General features: G+C 36.6%; 1 protein-coding gene across 3 annotated transcripts in view; it reads left to right on the forward strand.

Moving 5' to 3' along the window:
- Window positions 1–14,211, forward strand: part of PDE4D (phosphodiesterase 4D) — a 570,552-nt gene that overhangs the window by 164,626 nt on the left and 391,715 nt on the right. The gene's annotated exons all lie outside the window — the stretch shown is intronic.

The raw sequence follows: 14,211 nt of genomic DNA on the forward strand, positions 1-14,211 counted from the left end.
CTCACCACTACGGCCCCCACACCTTAGATATTTCTAGACCTGGATCAGGTCCCCTCTCAGTCTTCTTTTCTCAAGGCTGAACAGACCCAGTTCACCCAGCCTTTCTTCATAGGAGATACTCCAGGCCCTTCACCATCTTTGTGGCCCTCTGCTGGACTCTTTCCAAGAGATCCCTGTCTTTTTTGTACTGGGGAGCCCAGAACTGGACGCAGTACTCCAGATGAGGCCTTACCAGGGCAGAGTAGAGGGGGAGGATCACCTCCCTCAACCTGCTGGCCACGCTCTTTTTAATGCACCCCAGAATGCCATTGGCCTTTTTGGCCACGAGTTAGTAAGCAAGTAATGCTATCTTTGTTGTATAGGAGAACTTGCACATGAAGGGATGGTGCAACTGGCCAAGACCACAGGGAAAACAGATAGCAAAGTTTTGAATAGAAATTCGGGAGCTTTTGTCTCCTTATTTATTTAGACTCTATGCTATCTGCCACAGTGCTGCATGCAAATGGACCTGGGGAAAATAAATAAATAAAAAAGGATCAACGTTTAACAATAAACCTAGTAGTGAAGAAGAATTTTACCAACCAGACCTGAGAAGTTGCATATTTTTAAAATGCCTAGCTGCTGTTATGCATCTGGACTCACATTAAGTCTGAGTTTGTATCACACTGACTTACTTTCATGGAACTCTGACTTACTAGTTGCTGTATCTATGTAATATATATTACCAGTCAAAAGAAGTAATTGTTCGTCATTGGTGTGATCTTACTGGGAGTACTGTTGCATGGTTTTAGGCTTTGAAATACAAGGTGGATATAAAAATATTAGATTGTGTCCAAAGGAGGCAACAAAGATAGTGACAGAACTAGAAAGCATGACATCTGAAAAATGGCAGAGGTTACTTCATTTGTTCTACTTACAAAAGAGGAGACTGAAGGATGATCATACTGTTGTCTATAAATTCCTCATGTAGGGTAATGGCGAGAAAGGTGCTAATCTCTCTATTGACCAGTGATAATGTGCAAGAGAATGGCTTATAGCTGCATAAGGAAAGTCCAGATTGGATATTACATAAAAGTTCTTCACAGAGAGAGTGGTTAGGAACTGGAGCAGGGCTCTGATCTGCTGATGTTCAAGAATCACTTGAGCAGCATGCTCAGGTTTAACTTTTAGGTTGTCCCATGTGAAGTCAGACATTGAACTTGATCCTTCCAGCTTAGGATATACTATGATTCAATTAAAAAATATAACACATATATAATCATCTTTGACTGCAAATTTGTATAATTATCACATCAACTAGGAAATTAACTTTTAAAAGAGTAAGTTTACAGCGGATAAAAGTCTGAGCTGGGGTTATTTTTTGCCTTTGCTGAACTTTGCATGGTTCCTCTCACCATTCTTCTGGCTTGCCAAGGTCCTGTGAATAGCAGCCCTCCAGAATAACAAGTCCTCATACTATTCTGGTATCTTCTGCAAACTTGTTGAAGGTTCATGACATCTTACTGTACAAATCACATTGCTAATTAATCAGTCATGGCTCCAGTACTCACTTCCAGAGATATCTTTTCTTACCTAGCTGCTTTTTATATTTGGAACAACTGCCCAGTATCATTTGAATCTGATGGTCTGAGTAGTTTGTTTGCCTTTTGGTTTCATTTGTCAAGTCTGTATTTTCCAGCTGGGCTACAAGGTTTCAGTAAAAGTTTGTCAAAAACTTATCTGCTGCTTCTGCCTGTCACAGAACCAGGAATTTTGTCATGAAAGGAAATCAAATCTATTACACGTGATTTTCCCTAGGTAAATTTAAGCTGACTGTTGCCAGTCTCTCCTTGTCCTTTAAATGCTTGGAAATGACTTCCTAGAGCACTGGCATGACATTATTCTCAGAACTGAGCTAAGATTGTAGCTCCCCAGGTCCTCTTCTCTCTTTTAAAGATGGTCTTATCATTAGACCTTCTCAGATAACTAGGGACCTCTACTGATCACAATTTTTCTAAGACAATAAAGAGAACATGGCCTCACAAGGACAAAGATCAGCTTCCTCATCAAGATTGGGTGCCTCCCGCATGGTCTCATCCAGTTTACCTAAGGAGGACTTTAATGTTTCCCTACATTGTGTAGTACTCTCTACTTCCTCAAACATCTCTTCTAGAGATGGTGACCTGAGAAACCGGATAACAGACCAGTAAAAGTAAGGCAAAGAAGAGTTTGAATACATCATTCTATTCCGTGTCATTCACTTCTTGATTACTTGCTCCACTCAGCAGTAGGCCTACATTTTCTTTTGTTTTCTGTTTTTGCTTTTCTTGTTCTTTTTTACTCCTTCATCTCTGTTACCAAATTCATCTCCAGCTGAAATGGATACTAATTGTATTCTCAGAAAGCCATTTCCTTCCTTGGAAGTTTGGTTCTACTTGCACCTTCTATACTTCCCCTTTTTGTATGTTTGCTCAATCTGAAGTTCCCTGTTCAGGCAAGTTGGTATCCTGCAGTTGTTTTTGAATACTTAATTGCAGTGTATCCAGAACACTACAGGAGAATGAGTCATTGGCTTGTAGAAGGAGCTGATTATGTAGGATTTTTATGATAAAATACTATTTTAATTTTCAATTATTATTACACTCATAATAGTTTTTATAATGTGTCTAGGCACTTCTCTGTTTTTGCTTTCATATAATTTAGTGCTATTGTATGTTAAAGATAGTGAGAGAGACTGTCTTTTTTTGTAGTTGATTTGATTGTTAGTATAGAGACTAGTCATTTGCTAAGTGATCTCTTTAAATAATTTCTCCTGATGATTCTTGCTTGACTGATGTCTTAATTCACATGTTGCTTGCATATCTGCCTGTATTATTACTGGTGTCAAGGTCCACAGCTGCAATGGCTCATGCTGCAGGGAAAGCTCAAAAAGAAAAAGTTGCTTCTAATTATATCAAATTTATGTTTGATATAAATTAAATAATTATCAAAATTGCAGTGAGTTATGGGAAGTCAGGGAACTTACTAAGATCAGCTTTACTTTCTGTATTGCAATTCTTAATAGTTTTAAAGAGATATTTACTGTTCAGCAATTGTCTCTTTTTGAGCAATTAGCTATCAAAATAGTTAAGTTACTGATATATTTGCTTGGGCAAACTCAAGGGCACACTTTCTTGGTTCAGTATTAGAAGTGCAATATAAAAAGAAGTCCTTAACAAAATAGTATCTTAATGTCTACTTTTTCATAATGTCATAATAATGTCAACTTAGAGGTAGCAAAAGAAATAAAGAAATCTTATCCTGTTAGAGAGACACACAGAATTTTCCTTACAAGGATTTTTTTTTTTCCCACTTTGGATATTGTCTTTTCATATTATATTCAATATTAGAGATATCTTGGAGGTGTCTAATTATCCATTACAGCAATGTAAAAATAGAAACAAGAAATATACTGGACTGTCACAGGCACGCAAAGATGAGAATCATTTCCAGAACATGATCCAGCCGGCAATTATAGGTGAATCTCTCCTTTAGGAAAATTCCATCCATTTTGTCGTGGCCTGATGGATAGCAGTCAAAGGAAAGCACAGAGACTAGCAGCAAAAAGCCATCTCTTGTGGTTGTATGCAGAATGTTGCCTGGCATCTAAGCAGTTAATGCATTCCCAGGAGAAAGAATCAAACTAGAAGCATAGCAATTCTGAACATTTTCATCACCCAATCTTTCTACAGTTCTGTGAGCACAGTCGTTGTATCACCTCTACTAAAGCCAATTACAGGTGATATATTTCTCACAGCTTCCTCCTCTAAATCAGTGGATATGGCAAGGTGGTGCCCAAAGAAAGGATGTGGGCTGTGGCATTAGTCAAGTTGCTGTAGTCATACTCCTTGCCTCTCTTGATTTAATAACCTTGTGCGGAGACAAAGTTTTTATGACATAACCTAAAAATTGTTATACATGATTCACTGGCTGCTACTCTATAGTCTTAATGTATTTATGTAACTTGAAACATACCTGACTAAGAAAATCATCTGGTAATAAAATTAATAAAATTGTTGAATAATGTTTACTTGGAAAGGTCTGCCTTAGCAAGCTTATCAGCTCTGCATACCCTGCTATTCCTGTTTGTGAGGCACCTGCTTGTGGGAAGTGTGGTCTGCAGAAAGTTGTCTGGAAAGACCCTTTATCTAGCTAAGTATGGTTATTCTTTGGTAAAATAGATTGAAAGAGTTTCTCTTTTCTAGATCGTTTATCTTTTCATAATGTGCATTCTTTCTCTTCCATTATGCAGAATTTTCATCTGAGTTCAGACCATCAGTAACCATAACTTTAATAATGATACACTTGCATGTTAGCATATACACAGTAAGACCTTGCCACACCTTCTATTGTACACAATAAATTTTCTTAAAATGTCAGAAAATTCAATTAGAAATGTATGTAAGATATTGCTAGGTAGGTATGCCACAACATCAGAAGTACATAGTTCTTCATTTGATGATGTATTTGCATGAACAGATTTTTTTTCGTTTATTGTTTTGTTTATTCATGTTGTTACACAGAAGCAATCTGCAATAAATTTTACACAACCTAGATGTAATGTTGATTACTTCTGACATAAAGCATATCTTAAAAATCACAGATAAGAAATTTGTTTTTAATATTAAGGAATTTGATCTTTCACCCACCACCCCACATATTTTCCTGTTACAGATGCAGGTAAATTGTGTGAGCCCAAGTTTATATTTAGTAATATGTCTTTTGAACATGTTTCCAGTAACAACTCATATTAATAGCAAATGGTGGAGTTAAATGCAAATTCCAAATCTCACTCTGGAATTTGAATACTTTACACTTTTAATGACTGCTTTTTAAATTCTGTACAATGTCACATCCAAGTTACATAGAATATTTTAGATCATGCTGATGAGGCCTTTTCTTTGTGAGACTACACTCTGTTGGAATAGTGCAAACATTTTATAATGCAAAATTTTTATCAAAATGTTATTTAATTAAACAGTAACTATTATAATTGAAACTTTAAAGGAAAAGAAAACATTCTTACAGATGGAAGTTATTTTTTCTCTTTGGTGTGGAAAATTATTATTTTTTTTAAATACTATAGACTCAAATAGAAATTTTGGAATTTATTGAAATAATGCTTTCTTTCATATTAAAAAATTTTAAAGAGAAAAAATCAGAGAGCAGACAGTTAACAATATTCCGCATTGAAACACATAGAAGAAATGTGATTTTCGGGAAACAACTAAAAGTTAATTTCTTCATAGTCCTAGTCGAAATGATCTTTGAAATCATCAAGCATAGAAAGTGATTTCCACATACGTAATTTACATCAACTGTATGCTCTGAGAAAAGTTTGTTAAATATATTCACGTATCTACTGACTTTGTTTCTACTTTGAGGCAACAAAAGCATTCTTTATTCTTTTACACAGCCTAGTTACTTTTTTCCCTTTCATTTTAAATGAAGTCTAGATGGTAGTTCTCTGAAAAGTAAACAGATCGCAGCCTCTTAATATTTAAATATATTAAATTTCTACTTAGAATGGTTTTCTTTAGAAGAAATAATATACATAAAATAGAAATAATAGGAAAGAACTTTAAAGTTAGCTTGCAAAATTATATAGGCAGATTAATTTTTATTTCTTGTTACAGCAAAGAAAACAGAACAGCAAGCAATGAAAGACTGTAATTCTGTCTCTTTTCCAAAATTGAACCAGTTTTCTGAGGTGTTTTCTGAGGTCTATTGCTTGAACTTCTGAGTATAAAATAAAATGCGAGCCTTATCAGAGGATCTAGTCTATGTGGTAGACCAAGATCTGGTTTACTGCTATCACTTTCAACAAAATAAGTTTCTGTGCAATCTCGTGTAATGGCTATGTAATGGTCTCATTCTGTTCTTTTTTGTCACTTCTAAACTATAATTTTCTTTAATTCAAAGTAATTCTCATCTCTTTTCTGGTATAGGTGACAGGGTGATTAAATGCAACAGTTTCATGATGAGCACTGTCTGAATAGGTGGCATCAGAATCTCAAAGACTCTACAATAAAATGTTTCATTATGGTACTCCGTGGCCTTATCAGGTCTAATGTGCTAGACGTGTCTGAATATCTCTAGCAGGAAGAGACAGAAAATAAATGTTTATTGGTGACTTTTATAGTTAAATATGATGTGAAATTCATTGCACATACAGAAATGGATACTTTTTCAATGGAGGCAAGTCAGTACTGTGGACTTTTAGTTCTTTTTCCCTAGTTTTGTATTTGAGCAATAAGATTTTTATGACTGTCTGGAAATTTGAAGAGGTTGTATCTTTCTCTGACTGCAATCTTCCTGCAAAATTTCCTTCCTCAGTTTCCTTCTCTTACTCTATCCTAGCTCATATTCCTTCTGCTCCAGATGGTCGTATCTTCCTAATGCTTACAGGTATTATAATCTCTGACACTGTCCAAAACATCTATCAGTCATCCATATTCTGCTTTTCTTGGTCTCTCACCAAGTCAGATTTACCTTTCATGCTCCTTATCATTTTTTTCAACTGTTCCTTGTCTTCATTGAAAGATCTAAATTCAGTGTGCCTTGAGTTTAGCACGTCTGGACATTCTGATGGAGAAGGCTGAGTAGAAAAATGTATCAAGGATGCATGTGATATTCAGTACTGTGGTTTCTGAGCCATTTTATTACAATGAAATTACAGAAACTTCTGTACAATTTTGAAAAAAAAATTATTAACTAAATACTTAAATACGGATGTGAAAAGCATGTCTTTTTCATATGTGCAGAGAGAACTACAGTAAGATATTTCAATAAGCAGTTGTAAAACTTGACATCACCTTAGTAATTTTCCTCAGTCAAAGGTTTAAATTGATTTTACAATTGAAAATGTAAAATGTGTGAAAGAATCCTTAGCCCTAAATATTTTTATGAGATACTTTACTTACTATGCATGCATGAGTCAGTAGCAATTACTCCTCTTCATCAAATTCAAATGTATAATTGTGCTTTCTGGTTCACAGATTAATTAGTAAAAATTTGGACAGTGACTATACTTTTGTCATATTTTTGTTTGATGGTAAAATTTCTTGATATAGAATATGCTTGCAAAGCCTGATTGTTCTGCAAATAGTAACGGTGGCAAAACCCTGTTTAATTAAATGGGGGCAGATGCGGCCTACACAAAAGTAATAAAAGCTGTGTGGGAGATTAATGTAAAGTCATCAGCAGTCTGGATTTCCTCTGGAGACGACTCTGTAAATTTAGCCTTAATTGAATACGGAGGGAAAAAAAAAACATCTTAAAAGTTTCTCTTTTAAGTTTAAATGACATTTTAGCTTAAAGTAAACAACGATTTAGAAACTTTTAGAATTTCAGTATTTTAATTGTCATAAAAGAGGAAATTACCAAAACTGAATGAAGTATAGAAGAACAAACAAACAAACAAACAAACAAACAAACAAGCAAAAACCCACAACTTACTAATAGGGTAAAAATATAAAATAACAAAGGTTGATTTCTCTGACAGTTGAAAAATCTCTAGGCTCTTCATTAAAATGCCTATGATGCTTGTCATTTATTTCATGGATAAACTATAGCCTAGTTACTTTGTAGAAGTTTTTAAAAAGAGTTAAAGTATGAGTTTAACTTAATAACTAAAATGTGTGCCAAAAAGCACACGAATGTACTTGAGACAGAGCTTTCAACAATGAATAATACTGCATATGTACTAGAAGCTTCTGATGGCCTTGTCTCTCTGGAGTTTTCCTCTTGCCAAATGCTCCAGTGAGTAGTGGAATCGTGATTCTTGCACTTTTTAGGGTCTCTGTTGCAGACCTGAATACAACCCAAGCATCCTGAATTCCAATTCAAATAAGTAGCATTTCAATTACAGGCTGTGCTGGAGCACCATTTATTATTCTTTTCTTACTGTTAGAAATATGTGCTTTCCTTTACAGATGGAATATGTACTTGCTGACAGATGTGAAATATGCATTTTCTGAGAATGGTAAGGAACTGCTAGGAGCTGGTAGATGTATGAGTTTTCAGTAGACTTGAGGACAGTCAAGTCCAATGTTAGGTTATTCTGCCTATCTTTCAGACACGCTGATGTCCAATCTGGGAAAAAACAAACAAACAAACAAAGAAAAATACAACAACCCCAACTGTCAAAAATAATAGCAAGAACAATCTATTGAAAAGTAAAGATGAACAATAGACCTTCTTGGCCTCTAATAAAAGATCCAGAAAAATAAACTTAACTTTTTCAAGATATTTTTAGAGGACTGTGTAGGAACAGCCCAATATAATCAGATTGTGAAGTAAGAGAGCGTGTATTTCAAGGGTAATTGGAATACAATTGTAGAAGTTGCAATTTGTCTAAGAATATTTAAGGTTTCTTCTTGTTTTGATAAATTCCACAGGTAGCTAAGTAGCTAAAAACAATTGTATTTAGAGAGATCCACGCCTAAAACTTTTTAATTTTAATTTATCTTACACCTTTGAAAAGCTGCACTACAATTGATGCAACATTTTTCAGTCTCAGCCAGCACAGACAGTGTACACAATTTGAGAAGCTTTCGTAGAGTGCTTTGTAATGAGCCCTGATGGGATAACAGAAGTTATATTCATGGTAAACCTGTAATACAGCAGCAACAACTGCTACTGCCTTTTGCACCAATTCGTGAGATGCTATTAGCATTACAGTGAGAGGAATTGTTTTGGGTGTTCCCTTCTGGCTTTGAATAATTTTAGAAAACCAAGAACAAAAGTTTTTGCTAATCATTTGTGATGCCAGGAGGTAAGACTGGCAGCTTTCACACAGGGGATTCAGTGAGTTTTACCTGGTTTGTTTATTTATAAATTAGAATAACTTTAAGAAATACAAATAGCTTAAAAATAGCATCAGAAAATTCTCCTACATGCTGTAAAAAATTCTGAAGATATTTGGAGAAATCTTGTCACCCTAAAAACCACAGAAAATTGAACTTGTAAATCAGGATTGCAGTAATTGTAGTAAGTTTTTTGGTGAGAAGCACAATCAGACAGAAATCTCAAGGAAAAGCTATGCTTTTCTATCTTATGTCACAGCTAAGAAAATGTATGTATTGTATATATATATGTATAAATGAGTATTAGTGAAGTAACAAGTAGTATTAAGGAACTGTCATAAGTATATGTGAAAGATGCATTTGTTATTGTTTTTTTTTTCTTTTTTGTATAATTGCCATAATTCCAGTTTTGTACAGATATTTTCCATTGGAAAGATTGTCTTCTTGTATACTTTAAAATCTTGATGATTTCAACTGTAACTTTTTAACATTCCTTATTTATGACAGCATTTACTGTCACCAATTATTTCAGTAATTAAAGCAGTAAGTGGATTATAATCATTACTCACTACTATATTTCAGTCATAGAAATCAAGAAGTATTGAGATGATTGTTTTCCCTTCAGCATTTAATGAATATTAACTATCTATATTAGTTATAGAAATTGAGGACAGATCTTATTGCTTCATATTTTATGTTAGCTGGCAGATTGAAAAAAAAATAACCTGTACTTAACTTATTCTTTAATAGGTATTAATATATTCATTATTCTATGCCAGAAAGCTTTGGTAGCCTTCTACAAAGGGATTAAAGCATTAGTAGATAAGGGAAGACCAACTGATATCATCTACCAGGACTTGTAAAAAGCATCTGACATTGGCCCACACAATATAGAAAGATACAGATTTGGTGGGTGGACCACGCAGTAAATAAGGAGTAGGTCAGACAGTTGCACTCATAGTGTTGTGGTCAGCAGCCTGATGTGTAGGCAGACATGAACGATGAGTTGTGTCTATGAGGAGCATGTATTTGGACCAGAACTATTTAACATCTTTCTCAGTGACATGAACAGTGAGACTGTTAGCAAGTTTGCCAGTAACACCAAGCTGTGTGGTGTGGCTGACATGCTAGAGGAATGCCATATAGAGGGACAAGGACAGGCTTGAGAGGTTGGGCCTTTGCAAGGCTCATGAAGAACAAGGCCAAGTGCAAGGTTCAGGATAATCCTAAACACAAGTACGTGCTGCGCAGAGAATGAACTGAGAGCAGCCCTCAGAGAAAGATTTGGGGCATTGGCTAATGAAAAACCGGATAGGAGCAAGCAGAGTGAGCTTGCGGTCCAGAAAACAACCATTTCCTGAGTTGCATCAGAAAAAGGATGGCCAGCAAAAAGAGGGAGGTAATTGTCACCTTCCGTGACCTTGTGAGATCCCACCTGAAGTACCACGTCTGAGGAGCCCTGTCATAAGAAGGACGTGGAGTTGTTGGAAAGGGCCCAGAGAAGGGCCGTAAGGACAATTAGAAAGCTGGAGCACCTTTCCTACGAAGAAAGGCTGAGGGTGGTGAGGTTTTTCAGCCTGCAGAAGACTCTGCCAGACCATACATGCCTAACAATATATGAAGGAGGCCTACAAGAAAGCTGAAGGGGAACACTTTTATCAGAGTGTTGTGAAAGGACAAGGGGGTAATAGTTTTAAACCAAAAGAAAATAGATTTACATTAGATATTCAGAAGATATTCTTCTTTGAGAGGGTGCTGGAACAGGTTGCCTAGTGACACTATGAAGGTTGCATCACTGGAAGTGTTCAGGGCCTGTTTGGATGAGGCTTTAAGCAGACTTGTCTAGTGGAAAGTGTCCTGTCCACAGCACTTTCAGTTTTCCATATCTCTCACGCCATCTTAATCCATCTTCAAGTAAAATTTAGCATCTTCAGATGTTAACTGGACCTTGTTGCTACAAGCAGTGTGTTGTCACCTGTAAAAGAAGCAGTAATTTCTGAGGCAAATGTTCATGTCTCTGTGAGTCTCTGCTGACCAGTTAGAAGGTGAAGTAGGGCAACAATGTTTTAGTGAATTCTGGCTTGAGAGAGAGACAGGTGAGGGGAGGTGTCCCTGCCTATAGCAGAGGAATTGGAACTAGATGATCCTAAAGGTCCCTTCCAATCTAAACTATTCTATGATTCTGTGATTCTGTGAGAAGAGTTTTGAAGCATCTCTTCTTTGTGATTGCTGCCTTGGATAGTCACAATCTGTCTAGCATCTCTAAAGGGCTTATAAACCCTGGAAATATCAAACAGAATCTCAGCTTCCATTTTTTAAAGGAGTGAAAAGTAGTTTTTAATCATTTTATCTTTCTCTGCTTCTCTTAACTTGAAAATAGTGGTGAGAGGAAAGAAGATTGAAGAGAAGTTGTGGGTGCGACTAGAGTGGTAAGATCAAAGCATTCCATCATTTTTTAAAAGAAGGAATGTGAAAAACACTGCATTTTGCTGTGTAAACAATTGCCTGTGAGAACTTTCAAATTTGTCTCTGGAGGGCAGTACTTTCTTTATGCAAGTGATTCATTTGACAAATGTGAAAGGATTTTCAGCCAAGGAATTCCATTTTTTCAGAGCATAAGTAAAACTGATATATTGTACAGGCTACAGGCAAATATTGCAGTTCAAATGACATTCACTTGTAGCACATATGAGCTAAACAATCCAGGTTTAAATGAAGACAGCAGCAAAAGAACACCTAGTGGTTCTAGATGGAAAACTATCAAATCAAACTGAGCTAAGCTCAGCAACTAAAGATTAATATTACGAAGATATTTTCAGCAAGAGTGAAATTCAGAGGTGTAGAGCAAAAGAAGGCATTGACAGAGACTTTATTTGAGAAATAGGTGCTATAGGAAAGGATATCCAAGAGGAATTAACTCATCCGTCTCAGTAACAGTTTGGAGAAAAGGACGAGCTGAGCAATGTGACCCTCCTCGTTCGTACTATTGCGTCGCAGCAGAGAGGGGCAGGGGAAAAGGAGGACTCGAGCATGACTAAGATGGAAGTATCATGGAGACAGAAGGGCTGGCTTTAGACCCCCCTACCTGCTCCAAGTACTCGTGTACTCACATAGCTCACCCATTGGTTCAGGCTGTGACCTTGGAATCCCATTACAATAAGTAACAAGTGACGATTTTGATAAATAATATTTTCTTTTTTATATGTCAATACCCTTCAATAAAGGAATTTACTTTGGAGAGTTACAGATAGGAAAATAAACTGGTAATATTCACAGTCACTTACCCACATTAATGAATGCTTCTTTCTCCTCTACCATTCATTTAGGTAATAAGTAATCCACTGACATATCGAATCACATTTTACTATTCAAACTGTTAATATTTTTGATTCTGAGAAGTCAATAATCAAAAAATCTTTTACTGGAAATATCACTTGTTAAGAAAATCTACATCTTTATGATTTATTTGTTTAAAAATCATGCAGAAAAATGATTGATATTGATTCACAGTATCACAGTATCATAGTATCACAGAATGGCCTGGGTTGAAAAGGACCACAGTGATCATCTAGTTTGACCCCCTGCTATGTGCAGGGTTGCCAACCGCCAGACCAGGCTGCCCAGAGCCACATCCAGCCTGGCCTTGAATGCCTCCAGGAATGGGGCATCCACAGCCTCCTTGGACAACCTGTTCCAGTGCGTCACTACACTCTGAGTGCAAAACTTCTCCCTAATATCTAACTTAAACATCCCCTGGCTTAGTTTAAAACTATTTCCTCTTGTCCTATCACTATCCATCCTTGCAAACAGCCGTTCCCCTTACTGTTTATACATTACCCTCAGGTACTGGAAGGCCACAGTGAGGTCTCCATGGAGACACCTCTTCTCCAAGCTAAACAAGCCCAATTTCTTCAACCTTTCCTCATAAGAGAGATGCTCCAGTCCTCTGATCATCTTAGCAGCCCTCCTCTTAGCGGAGCTCCACATTCTTCCTCTATTGGGGTTCCCAGGCCTGGACGCAGTTCTGCAGATGGGGCTTCACAAGAGCTGAGTAGAAGGGGACAATCACCTCCATGTCCCTGCTGGCCACCCCTTTTTTAATGCAGCCCAGAACACAGTTGGCCTTCTGGGCTGCAAACACACACTGCTGGCTCAAGTCCTTCTCTGCAGCGCTGCTCTCCAGGACATCTTCCTCCAGTTTGTAAAAATACCTGGAATTGCCCTGACCCAAGGGTAGCACCTTGCATTTGGCCTTACTGAACCTTATTAGGTTTTCACAGGCCAACTTCTCCAGCCTGTCCAGATGCCTTTGGATGGCTTCCCTTCCCTCCAATGTATCAACTGCACCGCTCAGCTTGGTGTTGTCTGCAAACTTGCTGAGGGCACGCTCAATGCCATTGTCTGGGTCATTGATGAAGATGTTGAAGAGCACCTGTCCCAAGACCAATCCCTGAGGGACACCGCTTGTGAGTTTCCTCCCCCCCTGTCACAGACTCTTATCCTTCTAATTAAAATAAAACTTGATTTCTGATGTTCGAGATTTCTATACTTTAATTAAATTACTTTAAATGCACTTTATTTGTATATTTTGCTCTGTGCCTGACAAAGTTAATATCAGATACTTGTTAACCAAGCTGTCCAATAATTGAAATATCTTGTACACGAGAATGTAATTTTCTCTTGAAAACTGTTCTGAATAAGTAACTAACCACTATTAGTCACACTAACAAAGTTTGATAGGTCTGATACTTTACACGTGCATGCTCATGCACACACACACACACAGAAAAAAAGAAGGAATAGTTGCTGAACTATTTTAGGAGACTTGGAGAACCATTATCTTTCCATTCACTTGCTTTCTTACTAGCTGGAATGAGACAACTGAAATACCTACTGTCCTCTTCCTGAAAAGTCATTATTTTAAGGCTTGTTATAAAAGCAATTTTACTTTCTATCTTTCTTGATGAAATCTGTTTGAGGAAACCTGTTAAAGCATATGTGAGAGTCTTGAAGAGTATAGAGAAGTTGAAAGAAAAGTGCCAACTTACGGTGCAGTTATTTCAAGGTTACCTCCACCAAAAATAATGGCTCAGTTGTCTTACTGTTATACTTAGTAGTCTTTGTTTCTTGAAAGAACTTAAATATTGGGAATACAAAATGCGTGAATGTGCTGAGTAATTAAAACCCTCATTAGAAATTAGGAAAGTAACTAAGATAATGAGTAAAAAGTTTCAGATATTATTTCAGTAAAAGAAAGCAGCCAAAGAATTCTAATTCTAAATAAGCATCTTATCCAATTTTGTTCGAAAGCCCTGTCTTTACAAATAGTAGTGTTAAAGTTGGCTTTGAATTTTCTAGCTTATTCAACACGATGTTCATGAAAAAT

Source organism: Tympanuchus pallidicinctus, unplaced genomic scaffold (assembly GCF_026119805.1).
Source record: "Tympanuchus pallidicinctus isolate F22 unplaced genomic scaffold, pur_lepc_1.0 scaffold9, whole genome shotgun sequence".
NCBI lineage: Eukaryota > Metazoa > Chordata > Aves > Galliformes > Phasianidae > Tympanuchus > Tympanuchus pallidicinctus.